Source organism: Eubalaena glacialis, chromosome 9 (genome assembly GCF_028564815.1).
Source record: "Eubalaena glacialis isolate mEubGla1 chromosome 9, mEubGla1.1.hap2.+ XY, whole genome shotgun sequence".
NCBI lineage: Eukaryota > Metazoa > Chordata > Mammalia > Artiodactyla > Balaenidae > Eubalaena > Eubalaena glacialis.
The window spans coordinates 87756149-87769533 of NC_083724.1; the positions used below are offsets into that span (position 1 = coordinate 87756149).

The following is a 13385-nucleotide window of genomic DNA, read 5'->3' on the forward strand; positions in this document are numbered from 1 at the left end:
TACAAACAAGAGTTATACACAGAAGAGGAAGGGCAAAATAAAGGATAAAAAGTCCATGTCTGTATTTCAATAACATTTTTTTCTTAAATGCCTTTAAAATTTTGCAACTAGGAGTAGGTGGGTAAGAAGGCGACCCTACAAAATCCAAAACAAGCCTTTTTCACGCCTTCCCAAGCCCGAGGCAGCTCCGCGCCTGCGCAGACCTCCACTGCCCCCCAACGCTGTACTTAAGGGGGCGGGGCCAGGCGGACGGCGGCTCGGGCGCGTGAGGATGACGTCACTCCGCGCGTGCCCGGGTAGCCTGTGGTAACACCTAGTCTGCGGAAGTGGAGAAGAGCTGGCAGGCGGCTGAGACAGGTAACTTGAGCGCTCCCTGTTGGGTCCCTGCCTTCCTCTCCAGCGGCACCTGGATGGCGGCGGGGTCAGCAGCGTCCCGTTTTGAAGGCAGCCAGGAGCCCACCCCTACCCTCATCTTTCTTGATCAGCTGGGTCCCTATTCCCTTTCAGTCCTCCCAGACTCCTGAAGCTGAACCAGTTCTGGGGACTGGGCTGAGCCTGCCACTTCTCTCCGCCTGCACCCTCGGGTGGTGATGGGCTCTGACGCTCCTCTCCCCGGTGGCACAGACATTTCCCAGACTGCAGTTGCCGCCTCCTTCCTCTGTTGCCTCCAAGGCCCACCTAACCCGCTTCTCTCTGCTCCTAGCCCCACAGGGCTCATCTCCAATCTTGTTTAAGGAGACAGAACAGTTTCCGATTCTGTTCATTTCCACTTGCTGTAACACCCGGCCACCTTCCCTCCTCCCCGAGGATCCTTACTGAGAGCACCAAGTTTTGAGTTATTGTGTCCCTAAAGAGCATTCGTTCACTGTCAGTCTGGAGTTTTGCTCATTAAGGCATGTGTTTGTTGGGTAAGGGGGTGGCGCAGTAATGTGAAAATTTATTGCTATAATAAATGATCCACATGGCATCCAGTCAACCGTCGAGTTAGATGAAACAGTTACAGCATTTCATTAAAATGCTCCTGTCCTGTATTTCTTTTTTGTTTTCAAGCAATGATTACAATTATCCTCGCAAAGGTAGCCGTCAAAATAAATAAGCAGCAGTACCCAACTAGGAATGTTTAGACCGCCAAAAAATGATAGGATTCGTATTGTTGATAAAGGAATGCGGGTTATTACAAAACCAACCAGAAAAGATATGGGTGGAGAAACAGGATTCCGACGTTTTTTGTCTCATTTGATGATTTGGTTTTGTATTTTCTTGTACTTTAATATGCTCCATTTTTGAATAGGGCATATGGTACTGTACTTACTGTAATTCTGAGAAGCCTATGAATGACTTGCTAATTGGTAAGATTAGGCTCTTACATTTGGGGGACAAAGTAGAAAAAGGTTAGGGAAAAATAGTAGTCGCTCTTTGTTGACCATCTGCTATATCCCAGGGACTGTGTTCAGCACTTTGCATGTGTTTTTTCCTTAGCTCACACAAGAACCTTGTGAGTTAGGAATTAGTATCCTCAACTTACAGAGAAGGAAACTTTGGCTCAGGTATGTGAAATTAACTTGCCAAAAATTCATAGTAACTATACTGGTGGAGACAAGCTTGAAGTTCAGTTCTATGTATGAGTTGAAAGCCTGTACTTTTTTTTTTTATAACTCACTATGATTGATCAGATTCTAGGCTTTTTACAATAATGACACAATTCTATGAGTTTATTCACTCATCTATCCAAATGATTTGACACTTTCTAATATCTTTAGTATTAAGTTCTTATATACCTAGAATGAAAACACCTGGAAACCTTAATTTATTTATGATCCCCCTACATACACACCACACACACACACCACACACATACCATATTTTTCATTAAGAATGAGATAATTGGCAAATAAGATTGCTCAGTAACTTTCTGTTTGGAGCTCTCAGGGAATGAGTAATTTTGGATAGTTGAAAGTTTTACCCCTTTAGAAATGAAAATCATATTGACAGTTTTGGATGGAAAAAATTTAAATGCACTAAATAATTCTTTGCCTTCTAAAACAGTAACTATACTGAACATATTTTAACTTTCCCTTATGTCTCAGGGCAGTCATTATGAATCTCATTTATTGTTGTGTTGTAATTTGGTGATTTCCTCAGAACTTTTGTTATATTTGGCCCCCAAACTGCTTTGCATTTTGAGTTTTTCTAGACTTTATGTAGTCTACTCCTTAATATCACCAAGAGATTGTAAACCATAGCAATTAAAATTAAGGACCGGGAAAGCACACTTGCAGGATTCCAGTCCTTGCTCTGCCACTTACTAGTAGGACAGTGAGCCCAGACAACATGGTTGACCCCTCTACACCTCAGTTTCCTCATTTGTAAAATGGGAATAATAAGAATACTTGTTGTCTGAGGTTGTTGTGAGGGTAATGTGAGTTAGTAGTATATGTAAAGAGGTTATAACAAACCGGACATATTCTAACAGCCATGTAAGTGTTTCTAATATTATTATTAGTCTGGTTTTGGCTTTTCATTCTTTGAATATTGTATTCTAGTTCTTTGAAAAAAATTTTTCTAATTTATTTTTATTTTTTTAATTGATGTACAGTTGATTTACAATGTTCTGTTATTTTCAAGTGTACAGCAAAGTGATTCAGTTATACATACATACATATATTCTTTTCCATTATAGATTATTACAAAACATTGAATATAGTTCCCTGTGCTATAGAGTAGGTCCTTGTTGTTAATCTATTTTATATGTAGTAGTATGTATCTGTTAATCCCAAACTCCTAATTTATCCCTCCTGCCTCTTTCGCCTTTGGTAACCATAAGTTTGTTTTCTGTGTCTATGAATCTATTTCTGTTTTGTAAATACGTTTATTTGTATCATTTTTTTAGATTCCACATATAAGTGATATCATATGGTATTTGTCTTTCTCTGTCTGACCTACTTCACTTAGTATGGTAATCTCTAGGTCCATCCATATTGCTGCACATGGCATTATTTCATTCTTTTTTATGACTGAGTAATATTCCACTGTACATATATACCACATCTTCTTTATCCATTCATCTGTTGATGGACCTTTAGTTTGCTTCCATACCTTGGCTATTGTAAATAGTGCTGCTGTGAACATTGGGGTGCATGTATCTTTTTCAATTAGAGTTTTTGTCTTTTCTGAATATATGCCCAGGAGTGGGATTGCAGGATCATATGGTAATTCTATTTTTAGTTTTTTAGGGAACCTCCATACTGTTCTCTATAGTGGCTGCACCAATTTATATTCCCACCAACAGGGTAGGAGGGTTCCTTTTTCTCCATACCCTCTCCAGCATTTATTATTTGTAGACATTTTAATGATGGCCATTCTGACTGGTGTGAGGTGATACCTCACTGTAGTTTTGATTTGCATTTCTCTATGAAAATTGTTATTCTTTGAATAGTATTTGATATGTGGTAATTACAAGGAAATTAAATTATACTAACTAGAATCCTGTATCCTAACCTGTATGTTAATTAATTAATTTCTTTCTAGTTTGCTGATCTCTGCTTTATTTTTTATTTTCTTACTTTTTAACATCTTTATTGGAATATAATTGCTTTACAATGGTGTGCTAGTTTCTGCTTTATAACAAAGTGAATCAGCTATACACATACATATATCCCCATATCTTCTCCATCTTGCGTCTCCCTCCCACCCTCCCTATCCCACCCCTCTAAGTGGTCACAGAGCACTGAGCTGATCTCCCTGTGCTATGCAGCTGCTTCCCACTAGCTATCTGTCTTACATTTGATAGTATATATAGGTCCATGCCACTCTCTCACTTTGACCCAGCTTACCCTTCCCCCTCCCTGTGTGCTCAAGTCCATTCTCTGCATCTGCATCTTTATTCCTGTCCTGCCCCTAGGTTCTTCAGAACCATTTTTTTTAGATTCCATATATATGTGTTAGCATACAGTATTTGTTTTTCTCTTTCTGACTTACTTCACTCTGTATGATAGACTCTAGGTCTATCCACCTCACTACAAATAACTCAATTTCATTTCTTTTTATGGCTGAGTAATATTCCATTGTATATATGTGCCACATCTTCTTTATCCATTCATCTGTTGATGGACACGTAGGTTGCTTCCATGTCCTGACTATTGTAAATAGTGCTGCAGTGAACATTGTGGTACATGACTCTTTTCGAATTATGGTTTTCTCAGGGTATATGCCCAGTAGTGGGATTGCTGGGTCATATGGTAGTTCTATTTTTACTTTTTAAGGAACCTCCATACTGTTCTCCATAGTGGCTGTATCAATTTACATTGCCACCAACATTGCAAGAGGGTTCCCTTTTCTCCACACCCTGTCCAGAATTTATGTTTGTAGATTTTTTGATGATGGCCATTCTGACTGGTGTGGGGTGATACCTCATTGTACTTTTGATTTGCATTTCTCTAATGATTAGTGATGCTGAGCATTCTTTCATGTGTTTGTTGGCTATCTGTATATCTTCTTTGGAGAGATGTCTATTTAGGTCTTCTGCCCATTTTTGTATTGGGTTGTTTGTTTTTTTGATATTGAGCTGCATGAGCTGCTTGTAAATTTTGGAGATTAATTCTTTGTCAGTTGCTTCATTTGCAGATATTTTCTCCCATTCTGAGTGTTGTCATTTCGTCTTGTTTATGGTTTCTGTTGCTGTGCAAAAGCTTTTAAGTTTCATTAGGTCCCATTTGTTTATTTTTGTTTTTATTTCTATTTCTCTAGGAGGTGGGTCAAAAAGGATCTTGCTGTGATTTATGTCATAGAGTTTTCTGCCTATGTTTTCCTCTAAGAGTTGTATAGTGTCTAGCCTTACATTTAGGTGTTTAATCCATTTTGAGTTTATTTTTGTGTATGGTGTTAGGGAGTGTTCTAATTTCATTCTTTTACATGTAGCTGTCCAGTTTTCCCAGCACCACTTATTGAAGAGGCTGTCTTTTCTCCACTGTATATTCTTACCTCCTTTATCAAAAATAAGGTGACCATATGTGCATGTGTGTACCTTTGGGCTTTCCATCCTGTTCCATTGATCTATATTTCTGTTTTTGTGCCAGTACCATATTGCCTTGATTACTGTAGCTTTGTAGTATAGTCTGAAGTCCAGGAGCCTGATTCCTCCAGTTTCGTTTTTCTTTCTCAAGATTGCTTTGGCTATTCGGGGTCTTTTGTGTTTCCATACAAATTGTGAAATTTTTTGTTCTAGTTCTGTGAAAAATGCCATTGGTAGTTTGATTGGGATTGCATTGAATCCGTAGATTGCTTTGGGTAATATAGTCATTTTCACAGTGTTGATTCTTCCAATCCAAGAACGTGGTATGTCTCTCTAACTGTTGGTATCATCTTTAATTTCTTTCATCAGTGTCTTATTGTTTTCTGCATACAGGTCTTTTGTCTCCTTAGGTAGGTTTATTCCTAGGTATTTTATTCTTTTTGTTGCAATGGTAAATGGGAGAGTTTCCTTAATTTCTCTTTCAGATTTTCCATCATTAGTGTATAGGAATGCAAGAGATTTCTGGGCATTAATTTTGTATCCTGCTACTTCACCAAATTCATTGGTTAGCTCTAGTAGTTTTCTGATAGTGTCTTTAGGATTCTCTGTGTATAGTATCATGTCATCTGCAAACAGTGACAGCTTTACTTCTTTTTTTCCAATTTGGATTCCTTTTATTTCTTTTTCTTCTCTGATTGCTGTGGCTAAAACTTCCAAAACTATGTTGAATAACAGTAGTGAGAGTGGGCAGCCTTGTTTTGTTCCTGATCTTAGTGGAAATGGTTTCAGTTTTTCACCATTGAGAATGATGTTGGCTCTGGGTTTGTCATATACGGCCTTTATTATGTTGAGGTAACTTCCCTGTATGCCTACTTTATGGAGTGTTTTTATCCTAAATGGGAGTTGAATTTTGTCAAAAGCTTCTTCTGCATCTATTGAGATGATCATATGGTTTTTCTCCTTCGGTTTGTTAATATGGTGTGTCACATTGATTGATTTGCATATATTGAAGAATCCTTGTGTTCCTGGAATAAACCCCACTTGATCATGGTGTATGATCCTTTTAATGTGCTGTTAGATTCTGTTTGCTGGTATTTTGTTGAGGATTTTGCATCTATGTTCATTAGTGATATTGGCCTGTAGTTTTCTTTCTTTGTGACATCTTTGCCTGGTTTTGGTATAGGGTGATGGTGGCCTCGTAGAATGAGTTTGGGAGTGTTCCTCCCTGTGCTATATTTTGGAAGAGTTTGAGAAGGACAGGTGTTAGCTCTTCTCTAAATGTTTGATAGAATGTGCCTGTGAAGCCATATGGCTGTGAAGCCATATGGTCCTGGGCTTTTGTTTGTTGGAAGATTTTTAATCACAGTTTCAATTTCAGTGCTTGTGATTGGTCTGTTTATATTTTCTATTTCTTCCTGGTTCAGTCTCAGAAGGTTGTGCTTTTCTAAGAATTTGTCCATTTCTTCCAGGTTGTCCATTTTATTGGCATAGAGTTGCTTGTAGTAATCTCTCATGATCCTTTGTATTTCTGCAGTGTCAGTTGTTACTTCTCCTTTTTCATTTCTAATTCTGTTGATTTAAGTCTTTTCTCTTTTTTTCTTGATGAGTCTAATGGTTTATCAATTTTGTTTATCTTCTCAAAGAAGCGGCTTTTAGTATTATTGATTTTTGCTATTGTTTCCTTCATTTCTTTTTCATTTATTTCTGATCTGGTCTCTATGATTTCTTTCCTTCTGCTAACTTTGGGGGTTTTTTTTTCTTCTTTCTTTAATTGCTTTAGCTGTAAGGTTATGTTGTTTTTTTGAGGTGTTTCTTGTTTCTTGAGGTAGGGTTGTATTGCTATAAACTTCCCTCTTAGAACTGTTTTTGCTGCATCCCATAGGTTTTGGGTCATCGTGTTTTCATTGTCATTTGTTTCTCGGTATGTTTTGATTTCCTCAGTGATTTCTTGGTTATTAAGTAGTGTATTGTTTAGCCTCCATGTATTTGTATTTTTTACAGATTTTTTCCTGTAATTGATATCTAGTCTCATAGCGTTGTGGTCGGAAAAGTTACTTCATACGATTTCAATTTTCTTAACTTTACCAAGGCTTGATTTGTGGCCCAAGATGATCTATCCTGGAGAATGTTCCAAGAGCACTTGAGAAGAAAGTGTATTCTGTTGTTGTTGAATGGAATGTTCTGTAAATATCAATTAAGTCTGTCTTTTTTAATGTATCATTTAAAGCTTGTGTCTCCTTATTTATTTTCATTTTGGATGATCTGCCCATTGGTGAAAGTGGGGTGTTAAAGTCCCCTACTATGATTGTGTTACTGTAGATTTCCTTTTTATGGCTGTTAGCTTTTGCCTTATGTATTGAGGTGCTCCTATGTTGGGTGCATAAATATTTATAATTGTTATATCTTCCTCTTGGATTGATCCCTTGATCATTATGAAGTGTCCTTCTTTGTCTCTTGTAATAGTCTTTATATAAAGTCTATTTTGTCTGATATGAAAATTGCTACTCCAGCTTTCTTTTGACTTCCATTTGCATGGAATATCTTTTTCCATTCTCTCACTTTCAGTCTGTATGTGTCCCTAGGTCTGAAGTGGGTCTCTTGTAGACAGCATATATATGGGTCTTGTTATTGTATCCATTCAGCCAGTCTGTGTCTTTTGGTGGGAGCATTTAATCCATTTACATTTAAGGTACTTATCGATATGTATGTTCCTATTACCATTTTCTTAATTGTTTTGGGTTTGTTATTGTAGGTCTTTTCCTTCTCTTGTGTTTCCTACCTAGGGTAGTTCCTTTAGCATTTGTTGTAAAGCTGGTTTGGTGGTGCTGAATTCTCTTAGCTCTTGCTTGTCTGTAAATGTTTTAATTTCTCCTCGAATCTGAATGAGATCCTTGCTGGGTAGAGTAATCTTGCTTGTAGGTTTTTCCCTTTCATCACTTTAAATATGTCCTGCCACTCCCTCTGGCTTGCAGAGTTTCTGCTGAAAGATCAGCTGTTAACCTTTTGGGGATTCCCTCGTATGTTATTTGTTGCTTTTCCCTTGCTGCTTTTAATATTTTTTCTTTGTATTTATTTTTTGATAGTTTGATTAATATGTGTCTTGGCGTGATTCTCCTTGGATTTATCCTGTATGGGACTCTCTGCCCTTCCTGGACTTGATTAACTATTTCCTTTCCCATATTAGGGAAGTTTTCAACTATAATCTCTTCAAATATTTCCTCAGTCCCTTTGTTTTTCTCTTCTTCTTCTTATAGGGACCCCTATAATTTGAATGTTGGTGCATTTAATGTTGTCCCAGAGGTCTCTGAGACTGTCCTCAATTGTTTTCATTCTTTTTTCTTTATTCTGCTCTGCAGTAGTTATTTCCACTATTTTATCTTCCAGGTCACTTATCTATTCTTCTGCCTCAGTTACTCTGCCATTGATTCCTTCTAGAGAATTGTTCATCATTGTTTGTTTGATCTTTAGTTCTTCTAGGTCCTTGTTAAACGTTTCCTGTATTTTCTCCATTCTATTTCCAGGATTTTGCATCATCTTTCCTATCATTACTCTGAATTCTTTTTCAGGTATACTGCCTATTTCCTCTTCATTTGTTTGGTCTGCAGGGATTTTACCTTGCTCCTTCATCTGCTGTGTGTCTCTCTGTCTTCTCATTTGGCCTAACTTACTGTGTTTGGGGTCTCGTTTTCGCAGGCTGCAGGTTTGTAGTTCCCGTTGTTTTTGGTGTCTGCCCCAAGTGGTAAGGTTGGTTCATTGGGTTGTGTAGGCTTCCTGGTGGAGGGGAGCAGTGCCTGTGTTCTGGAGGATGAAGCTGGATCTTGCCTTTCTCTTGGGCAGGACTGTGTCCGGTGGTGTGTTATGGGGTGTCTGTGACCTTATTATGATTTTAGGCAGCCTCTCTTCTAATGGGTGGTGTTGTGTTCCTGTCTTGCTAGTTGTTTCACAGAGGGTGTCCAGCACTGTAGCTTGCTGGTCATTGATTGGAGCTGGGTCTTAGCGTTGAGATGAATATCTCTGGGAGAGCTTTCACTGTTTGATATTATGTGGAGTCAGGAGGCCTCTGGTGGACCAATGTCCTGAACTCGGCTCTCCCACCTCAGAGGTACAGGCCTGACACCCGGCTGGAGCACCAAGGCCCTGGGTAGTTCAGGGTCTCTTAGGAAGTGTAGACAAACTGAAGTCTGGGATTGCAGAAATCTCAAGGCCAGTTGGGGCTGGAAAATCTGCTTCCAAGCTCGCTCATGTTGTTGGCAGGTTTCAGTTTCTGGCTGGCTGTTGGCCAGAGGCTCAGTTCTTCTTTCCGTATGTTAATTTATTAAATTCACTTTCATTGTGTCTTTGTAATGCAATATGCCTTTTTCTTAGAGTGTTTGGAGTAGAGCTTTCAAATATTTCCCTTTATTATATGTATTAAAATAATGGACTTTCAACTTCTGTTTGAATTTTGGGGGATATTTCAGTGTTTTAAATTATGGTTTACCAATACATGGGAACCCTCTCTACGTTTGAATTGAGTGTCAGTTGATTTACACATCCCTTTATGGTGCCCTGGGCAGTTATACTATTGCACTCATGTTATCTTGCTTCTTTGTGGATAAGTACTTCCTTATAAAACCACCGTTATGCATTGGCCTCATATAACGTATCTCCTCAGTATAGTTCTCTTTCGTTCTGTCTCCCCCATGGAAGTAAAAAACAAATTGACTCTATCAACAAGGTGAAATAATGTTCCGTATGAAATTTGCAAGGTATATACCCATTTTCAGGTGTGTACTTTAAACCAAGACCAGCTAAGAGTTGATATTGACTCCTTTGATGTCCCTAGTTAGGAACTTGAGAATAAATGATCTATCCTTTATTTTAATACTATTAAGGCTGATAATCATGTTAAAACTTCTTGTTGAAAATATAGGCTATAGTTTTAAAAAGTTTTTCTAAGATGGTAAAATGTATTTACATAATATAAAATTGAGTATTTTTATGCGTACAGCTCATTGGCATTAAGCACATTCACAGTGTTATTTAATTATCACCACTATACATTTTCAGAATTTTTTTTATCTTCCCAGACAGAAACTCTGTACCCATTAAACAACAACTCCTCATTCCCCTCACTCCCTGTACCATCCTGCCCCAGCCCCTGTTAACCTCTATTCTACTTTTTGTCTCTATGAATTTGCCTATTCTAGGTTCCTCCTGTGGGTGGAATCAGACACCATTTATCCTTTGTGTCTGGTTTAGTTCAATTGGCATGTTTGCAAGGTTCATCCAAGTTGTAGCATGTATCAGAATTTCATTCCTTTTATGGCTGAATAATATTCCATTGTATTATCTACCATATGCTGTACTTCTGATGCATATTTAATTTTGCTTATTTAAAATTTTTTTTAATTTTCTGTTTTTTTAATTTATTAAAAAAATAAATTGATTTTAAAATAAAATTTAAAAAAATAAATTTGATTTGCGTTCAGGTCTTTAATCTGTTTTGAGTTGATTTTGTTTATGATGTAAGATAGTGGTCCAGTTTCATTCTTTTGTATGTGGCTGTCCAATTTTCCCAACTCCATTTATTGAAGAGATTGTCCTCTCCTCATTGTATATTCTTGGCTCCTTTGTCATAAGTTAATTGACCGTACATACTAAAAAAACCAAAAACAGTTCACTAATTTCTCCCACCTCCCACCTCTTGTCACTGGCAACCACCAATCTGTTCTCTGTATCTGTGAGGCTGGTTATTGATTGATTGATTGATTCCACATGTAAGAGAACATATGGTATTTATTTTTTTCTCTCTGCCTTATTTCACTTAACACAATGCCCTTGTGGTTCATCCATGTTGTCACAAATAGCAGGACTTCATTCTTTTTTATGTCGGAATAATATTCTGTTGTGTGTATATACCACACTTTATCTATTTGTTCATGGATGAACACTTAGGTTGTTTCCTTATCTTGGCTATTGTAAATAATGCTGCAATGAACATGGGGTGCATATATCTTTTTGAGTTAGTGTTTTTGTTTTATTTGGCTAAATACCCAGAAATGGGATAGCTGGATCATATGGTAGTTTTATTTTTAATTTTTTGAGGATCCTCTCTACTGTTTTCCATAGTGGCTGCACCAATTTACATTCCTACCAACAGTATACAAGGGTTCCCTTTTCACTACATCCTTGCCAACACTTGTTATTTTTAGTCTTTTTGAAAATAAGCATTCTAACAGGTGTGAGGTGATATCTCATTGTGGTTTTCATTTGCATTTCCCTGATAATTAGTGATGTCGAGCACCTTTTCATGTACCTGTTGGCCGTGTGTACGTCTTTTTTAGATAAATGGGTATTCAGATACTCTGCCCATTTTTTAATTGGATTTTGTTGTTATTGAGTTATATGAATTCTTTATGTATTTTGGATATCAGCCCTTTATCAGATATATGATTTGCAATTATTTTCTCCCATTCAGTAGGTCGCCTTTTCATTTTGTTGATGATTTCCTTCACTCTGCAGAAACTTTAGTTTGTTATAGTCCCACTTTATTTTTGCTTTTGTTGCTTTTGCTTTTGGTATCAGACACAAAAACTCATTGCAAAGACTGATATCAAGGAGCTTACCACCTATATTTTCTTCTAGGAGTTTTATGGTTTCAGGTCTTACATTCAAGTCTTTAATCTGTTTTGAGTTGATTTTGTACGTGATGTAAGATAGTGGTCCAGTTTCATTCTTTTGTATGTGGCTGTCCAACTTTCCCAACACCATTTATTGAAGAGATTGTCCTTTCCTCATTGTATATTCTTGGCTCCTTTGTCATAAGTTAATTGACCATACATGCGTAGGTTTATTCCTAGGTTCCCTATTCTGTTCAGTTAATTATGTGTCTGCTTTTGTGTGTGTGTGTGTGAATTATGCCTCTTTATACTTCTCATTTCATGTGGTATGAGCTTAACACTCAGTGATTTGATTTGACTGTGAGTGCCTAGAGGATCAGGATTGGAGATATCAACTGAAATAACATTGTTATTGAACTGTGAACAAAATACCTGGTAACAGTGTTAAACTGGAGCTTGAGCATACATTATAGTGTTGTTTTTCTTCTCACCTAATATTTAGTCAAAAAATAGGAAGGAAAATAATAATAATGATAACTTTACCCAATATATCTATAGCATTTACAGTATGCTAGGCATTGTTCCAAGCACTTTACCTATGAAGTAGGTACTATCATTGTTCTGTTTAACAGATGAAGAAACTGAGGCACAGAGAAATTAAATGAATTTTTAAGATTACGAGGCTGGTAGGTGGTGACATTGGGAGTTTACCCAGTCTGTGTGGCTCTAGAGTTGATTTATCCTAAATTTTTTTTTTTTTTAAACATCTTTATTGAAGTATAATTGCTTTACAATGGTGTGTTAGTTTCTGCTTTATAACAAAGTGAATCAGTTATACATATACATATGTTCCCATATCTCTTCCCTCTTGCATCTCCCTCCCTCCCACCCTCCCTATCCCACCCCTCTAGGTGGTCACAAAGCACCGAGCTGATCTCCCTGTGCTATGCGGCTGCTTCCCACTAGCTATCTATTTTACATTTGGTAGTGTATATATGTCCATGACACTCTCTCACCCTGTCACATCTCACCCTTCCCCCTCCCCATATCCTCAAGTCCATTCTCTAGTAGGTCTGTGTCTTTATTCCCGTCTTGCCACTAGGTTCTTCATGACCTTTTTTTTTTTTTTTTTCCCCCTTAGATTCCATATATATGTGTTAGCATACTGTATTTCTTTTTCTCTTTCTGACTTACTTCACTCTGTATGACAGACTCTAACTCCATCCACCTCATTACAAATACCTCCATTTCATTTCTTTTTATGGCTGAGTAATATTCCATTGTATATATGTGCCACATCTTCTTTATCCATTCATCTGATGATGGACACCTAGGTTGCTTCCATGTCCTGGCTATTGTAAACAGAGCTGCAATGAATATTTTGGTACATGACTCTTTCTGAATTATGGTTTTCTCAGGGTATATGCCCAGTAGTGGGATTGCTGGGTCGTATGGTAGTTCTATTTGTAGTTTTTTAAGGAACCTCCATACTGTTCTCCATAGTGGCTGTATCAATTTACATTCCCACCAACAGTGCAAGAGTGTTCCCTTTTCTCCACACCCTCTCCAGCATTTATTGTTTCTAGATTTTTTGATGATGGCCATTCTGACCGGTGTGAGATGATACCTCATTGTAGTTTTGATTTGCATTTCTCTAATGATTAATGATGTTGAGCATTCTTTCATGTGTCTGTTGGCAATCTGTATATCTTCTTTGGAAAAATGTCTATTTAGGTCTTCTGCCCATTTTTGGATTGGGTTGTTTGTTTTTT

The 13385-nt window shown here is 37.5% G+C and overlaps 1 protein-coding gene across 5 annotated transcripts in view; it reads left to right on the forward strand.

Annotated features, from left to right (window-relative positions):
• Positions 1 to 293: 293 nt before the first annotated feature.
• The window catches only part of AOPEP (aminopeptidase O (putative)), a 424069-nt gene continuing 410977 nt past the window's right edge, over positions 294 to 13385 (forward strand). For 2 of the 5 annotated variants that reach the window (XM_061200580.1, XM_061200581.1), the window contains exon 1: positions 302 to 357. The gene's annotated coding sequence lies outside the window, so the exon portion shown is untranslated. Of the gene's footprint in view, positions 358 to 13385 lie in introns of all 5 variants that reach the window. The other 3 variants (XM_061200578.1, XM_061200579.1, XM_061200582.1) reach the window with 2 other exon arrangements.